The sequence below is a fragment of the Dioscorea cayenensis genome, chromosome 2 (assembly GCF_009730915.1).
Source record: "Dioscorea cayenensis subsp. rotundata cultivar TDr96_F1 chromosome 2, TDr96_F1_v2_PseudoChromosome.rev07_lg8_w22 25.fasta, whole genome shotgun sequence".
Lineage (NCBI taxonomy): Eukaryota > Viridiplantae > Streptophyta > Magnoliopsida > Dioscoreales > Dioscoreaceae > Dioscorea > Dioscorea cayenensis.
Genome location: NC_052472.1, coordinates 8,780,262 through 8,786,912, shown reverse-complemented (window position 1 = coordinate 8,786,912; position 6,651 = coordinate 8,780,262). Strand labels below are relative to the sequence as shown.

Sequence of the window (6,651 nt, the reverse complement as noted above, 5' to 3'; positions counted from 1 at the left end):
ATCTTCAAGATGGCATGAACGTATCCGTAACTCTGCTCGGGAGAGGCATGTAGCCTTCGACCCCTACCAGTGCCGACCTTGGTCGCACAAAGGTCCGCTGTCTCATACGCGGGAGTCAAACTACTAGGATAGTCAAGAGGGTAAACAATCGCATTCTCAATATCAATGAACACCCATCATAGAGCCCAAGTCGGATAGAGAACTGCAGTGACACTCATGCTATGGTACGCCTCAAAGCTTTTGAACTAAATGGCTGCCTCATACTATCAAATAGTGGTAGGAACGGGTACGAACTCGAAAGAAACAAGAACCTCCAAAGTCAAAAATACAAAATTGCCGCTCCCTCGATGGACACTAATCCGCATCCAACCACTCACAGCACCTACACACCAACGTGGCTCCTCCACTCGACCCGAGAAATACTTCTAAGTGTTTCACATGTCCTTATGAAAAATTCCACACGGGTGTGTGGATCTTCATAGGGAGCACCACACGCCTCTTGTATTTTCTCGGATGGCAAAAACTCTCTGCAGAGATTCACATAGGCATGTGGAAATTATCCACGGCCGGTAGTGTATGCTGCAGTCATCCACGTAGGCGCACACACCGTGCGTCTCGGATAGAGTTCTCAACTCTGTGACAGAAATACACAAACAGCATGGAAATTTCACCCACCGGCATATGATCATCACAAGTTCATTCACGTGAGTAGACACATGCCCCGTGTTCTCCTGGATGAGCTCGAACAAAAACCACACTTATATGGAAATTCCACGTACGCTGTGTCTTCTTTGGATAACTTAGAACAAATTTCGTAGCTCGCTAGAAAATTTCAAGACATTTACACATACTCATAGCCTTCCTATATTATGCAAAACTAACCAGAGAATCATGAAAAACACGTCTCAAACGACCAAGAAACTTCACCACACACAATTAAGCACACGAAAACACCAATAATCTACGAGAAAATCACAACAAAAGCATGTAAAAGATTAAAATACCAACACTCAAGTTCTTATTCATGCAAGCACAAAACTAAACCTAGAAAACAGTAAAGACTTGGGTTGCCTCTCAAGAAGCGCTTGTTTAACGTCACTAAGCTTGACATATCTGACCTTATCTCATGGGGGTTCATAGATGAAGGTTTTCTTCTTACCCATAACCTGAAAGCATGTTGAACATAATCTTTTCAAGGTGAGAGAGAGAGTCGAGCATGTTACCACACGAGGGTACGTCACCCTTACTTCATTCTTGCACATCCCTCATTAGCCTTGGGTAATTTCTCGGATGTCTCCTTGCTTGCTTCATCTTCCTGATCATCTTCTTTATGATCCCCGGGCGAGTTACACCTTGTCCCTTTAGACCAAGTATCAAAACTTCTTCATTCATCATCTCTGGTCTAGTAACCCCTCAGATGGGTCCGTATACATCATTTCCTACACATATTCACTCAATTAGCTCATCAATAGTGTCAAGAAAGTAAAGAGTATCATCAAAAGTCAAGAGAATGTCTTATGGCTTCGCGAGGCGACATGCCAAATTGTCATCACCAACTCTCAATGTCAACTCTCCGCCGTCCCTATGTCAATAAGAGCCAGAGATGCGCAAGAACAGCTCTAAGTATCAAAGGAGCATCAACATCCTCATCAACATCCAACAATACGAAGTCAATAAGAGCCGTAGAAGTGCTAAGAACAGCCTTCTAAGTATCAAAGGAGCATCAACATCCTCATCAACATCCAACACTACGAAGTCCACAAGAAATATGTACTTGTCAACCTTCATGAGTACATCTTGCGATGATGCCCTTCGGATGTCTCACCATTCGACCGCCAATTGAAGTGTCATCTGAGTGGGCCAAGGCTCTCCTAAGCCTAGCTTCTGGAACCATGTGTAAGGCATGATGTTGATACTAGCCCCTGAGTTTGCCAATGGCTTCTCCTCACCCAAATTACCAATGTTGCATGGAATGATGAAGCTCTGGGTTCTTTCTTCTTGTTCGGCATATTCTTTTTGCAACACCACGAACATAAAGCATCTAAAATCACAGTGATGTACTCTCTTCTAACTTCCTCTTGTTGGTTAAGAGGTCCTTTAAAAACTTTGTATAGTGAGCCATTAGAGACAACGCCTCCACAAATGTTATGTTGATATGCAACTCGCTAGAATAGACACAAGAACTTCTATATTGCTCATCATTTTTGGTCATTCTTCAATCTTGAAGGATAAGAGATTCTTGGCTTGTAAGGTGGGGGTTCCACCCCTCTTCTTTTCGCTATTTCCTCAACCTCTCACGAACTCGGTGCTTCAACATTGGTCTTCTTGCTTAGAGCCTACCCTCAACTTCATGGCCACTTCTCAAAGTGATAGCCTTTACATGTTCTCTCTGAGTTGGTTTCGGTGTTACTAGTTAAGCTCTTGAGGTCTCTCCGATAATGACTTCGCACTGCCTCCACTTGATTCTCTAAATTGTGTAAATGATGCGGTGTGGTTCAAGTGTAGCTTAGATCGATCTGAAACCTTGTATCCGATGATTGGATGAACTTGGTCAAAAGTTTTTCTAAATCAATCATCCGGGTTTCCAAACCCCGAAACTTAATTTTCCATGTTCGGGCTTGTTGTTGTTGTTGGAACTCCGTGGCAGTTACCATGGCTCTTTGTTGCCCTTGATTACCCAAGAAAGGTTTGGGTGGCTCCTCCAACTCTGGATTGTAGGTGTTGCATATGGATTCCCTTGGCCTCTCATTACATTCCTACAAAAATCTACTTATTCCATCGAGGATGTACCACCAATAGAGATCGAGTAATCTAATGGAGCATGTCCTCTCCCATACCCTAGTGTAACTAGTTAGGGTCGCTACTCTAGGAGAAGTTAGAGTGTCCAACTTTGCTCAATAACTCAACCTAGGCCGCCAATGAGGTAACTGCATCAATCTCATGAAGTCCGGCTACCTTCTTTCTGTCCCTTGTGTTCCACTGATAACTATTCATAGCCATTTCTTCAATAAGATGTCGGGCCTTGTCTGGGGTCTTACTTTCTAAGGTACCTCCTATTGCAAAGATCAAGTAACTCGCTTCCATGTTTGGTTCAAAACCATTATAGAAAGTATGAATGATTATCCACTCAGGAAACCCATGTTGAGGACATTTCCGAAGAGCTCCTTGAACCTATCCCTTGTCTCAAATAGAGACTCCAATTGCTTTTGCACAAAAGATGATATTTCATTCCTAAGCTTTGCATGATTTTCTAGGAGGAAAATATCAGGTAAGAAAAGCTTCTACCATCTCCTCCCAAGTAGTGATTAATGCTCTAGGTAATGAATGTAGCTATTGTTTTGCTCTCACTTTTAAGGAAAATGGGAAGGCTCTCAACATGATATCATTATCTGTAACACCATTAATCTTGAGTATGTCGCACACTTCTAAGAAGTTCTCAATGTCATTGTTTGATCCTCATCACCAAACCATTAAATTGTGTCGATCGCTATAACATCTTGATGAAGCTCCGGGCTTGAACTCAAAAATTCGAGCCGTGATCGCGGGTCACGCGACAATATTAGACTCGCGTGCAAGAACTGCATGGTCCGGCATAATCTAGTAGTGTCCTCTGCTGCCGTCATTCTATTCTACCATGTTATCGGACCCTTCACCTCTATTTCTACTTGATTTAACTCGTTTCGTACGCTTTTTCCCTTTTTATGAATTCTTCTGCTCACTATCGTGGGATTTCCTTCAACCAATGTTGAAGGGTTTTCTCGGATCATGACCTGGAGCTGTAACCAAAGAAAGGAAAACAAATCAGAATGATGGAATAATAAGAAAGTGTGAAATAGAATAAGTGATGAATAACTAAATAAGTAAAGTGCAAAGTGTTTCCAAAACGCCTATTCCCTGGCAACGACACCAAAAACTTGACAATGCCCTTTTGCGTGAACCGCAAAAGTGCATGGGTTTGTCAAAGTAATAATACTCCCTAGTGAGTGGGTAGTCACATCCACAGGGAATAGTGATAAAAAACACAAAGATTGCTATTTAACTATAATGAAGATGAATCGATAGTGGTGTGAAATAAAATCAATGAAAATAGAAATAAGGAAAGAAGAAAGAGGCGTAAATAAAAGATAGGAGAGGAAATCGAAAGAAATTGGGGCACCCGGACATTGTTCACCCTAGGACTATGTTTTCAGTGAAGATCAATCATTATAGCTCACTGATGCTTAATCGAATCATGGAAATCCTAAAACACACGGTCCCAAACCTAACGTCAACCGTGTTTTAGGATTTCCACGAGTCATTAAGCATCAATCGAGAAACATAATGGTTGGTCTCACACTGTGTAAGGTTGCTTAAAGCTCTAGGGACTCTAAGTGATAAACCCTATTTTCTAATATAGATCTAACCCTTTGGTCCAAGCGAAGACGCCTAGTCACAATTAAGCCCCACATACTAAGAATTACTTCAACGCTTCAACTGCTGCTTACACAACTAAGCCCCACGGAGTTCGCCTCTTAGCACTTCACTCTATCGTGACCGCAAAGAACCTCGAATGTGGAGATAGGATAAATCACACAGGAGGAGAGAGGGGATGTTCCGCTACCTCTCGACTCTCCTCTCAACCCTCTCCAATCTAGCATTGTCTAACCCTCATGGTGTCACTCATCCACAAAAGCGTTGCCAAGATGGATTCTCAACCCCTAGTGTCACTCTAAGGGAAAATCAACTCAACAAGCATTCAAGATTGGAACTCAATTGAAAACATTAATTAAAAGAAAGCATAGTAAAAAGGTCAAAAACAATATCATCCTAGGGTTTACAAGTTTAAGTACCCACTAGGGGTTTAGCTCTCCATAGAGCAAAATATAATCAATAATGGAATCGAGACTAAAGATATGCAATCAATGAATAAAACCTCCTTGGTGTTCATGTGGATGGTCTTGTGGAGTAGTCAGCTCTCTAAAGGTTCCCTCGTTAAGCCTAGGCAATCTCAATCAATCGATGTCGACGAAAACCTACCCCAATAACTATCTTTCAAGGAACGCGGTGTTGAAGGCAGAGAACCACTCCAAAAATCCAGCCAACACCTCTCCAAACTCTAGCCGCGAGCGCCTCCAAAGATCGTGAAGAGATGGGCAAAAGATGGGAAAAAGATTCTCAAAATGGGTTGAAGTTGCGACTTAAATAGGCTAGAATCAGGCATCCACACGGGCGTGTGAAATTTCCACACGCCCATGTGAATATGCAGGAATCGATTTTTCAAATACCTATGAACGTAAAGAACTACTGTAATTTTCTTCTCGACATCGACTTTGCTACAGATTCTCACTAAAAATACTCCCCGAATCCACACTTTCATCGAGGCCACATGAATGGGCACACATCCATGCGGTAGATCACGTTACATCTTCAATAAAATCACATTTGATGATAATCTTGCTAGCATTACATAAGTCGGAACACATGAGTGTGACCGCCTTTTTGTGCCCCTCCACTTGTATGCTCACCGAGGCACAACGTAGGTTGGCACACACTCATATATCTTGAGCACAACTTGTGCCTTCACGTTTGTTCACTCCAAGATTCTCATCAACAAAGTGTGTTCACAATCTCACTTTTGGCTTCTTCTTCCATACTTGTCTCCCACAACCCTATATGCACGTAAGAACATGAATACACATGTTTAAGTGATAAAATCTGATAAAAGTAATGCCTCATTATAAGAGAAAAATACTGACATTACATACACATACACTTATAAAAAGCTACACCAGTTAAATCTAACATTAAATTAACGAATAATAGAGATGGGTTACTACTTGTGTCCCCACATGTTGTTACGAAATGAGCCAAATGTTGATCAGAGTTCCTTATACCATTGAACTACTTAAGCTTTAGGAACATTAGTATCCTTAGGATAAGCCACTTGATCATGAATGCCCTCGAGTACGCTTTATCACCATCACCTTTTATTGTGGCACAATTTCAGTTTGCTCTTCAATTGTCAAGCAACCATTTTTTCTTATTTCTTCTCGAGATATCACTGCACCAAGCACTACTGATGTTCCAACTTACTCATACAACTCTGAGATTTTTTCTTTTATCATTTTTACCTTGAACAACTTGTACGATGATGCTTGCCTATGAATACTTGAATTTTCATGCAAGTAGATTTTGGACCCTAATCACTTAATGAGAGATCACACCAGCTCAAAGATATAACAATCAAGATCATAGATACGTGATTCATTGATCCAATTTCTTCTTTAGTTTTTGTAAACATTGGGTATTTGTTGGATGTGGAAATAAAGATTGTCATCTTCTTCATCACTTGAGTTATTCTTCCTCCTTGAAGGAGTATGGAACCCCGTCCTCTAACATAGCCCTGCCTTTTCTTATGCTACTCTGATTAAAAATCTTCATCTATAATGCCACTTGGACCAATAAGGCTTTTTCTTCCTCAATCTAGTGTATGGGTGATAAGTGCTAAACTGGTCATTTTTTATATCATTTACACTACATTTAGCATGAAATTGTACTTGTTTAACATCTCATTAGTATGAATTTCAATGGTTTATAATGAACTTTATTTCTATTTTAGGGAAGAAATAAGCGAATTCGAGGATGTTTTAAAAGCAAAAATAAAGTAAGTTG

General features: G+C 40.9%; 1 non-coding gene across 1 annotated transcript; it reads left to right on the top strand.

The window, feature by feature from the left end:
• The first annotated feature begins 3,133 nt into the window (after positions 1-3,133).
• LOC120281123 lies at positions 3,134-3,239 on the top strand. Its single transcript, XR_005542498.1, has one exon. It is a non-coding gene; the product is annotated as a small nucleolar RNA R71 (small nucleolar RNA).
• Positions 3,240-6,651: the final 3,412 nt, after the last annotated feature.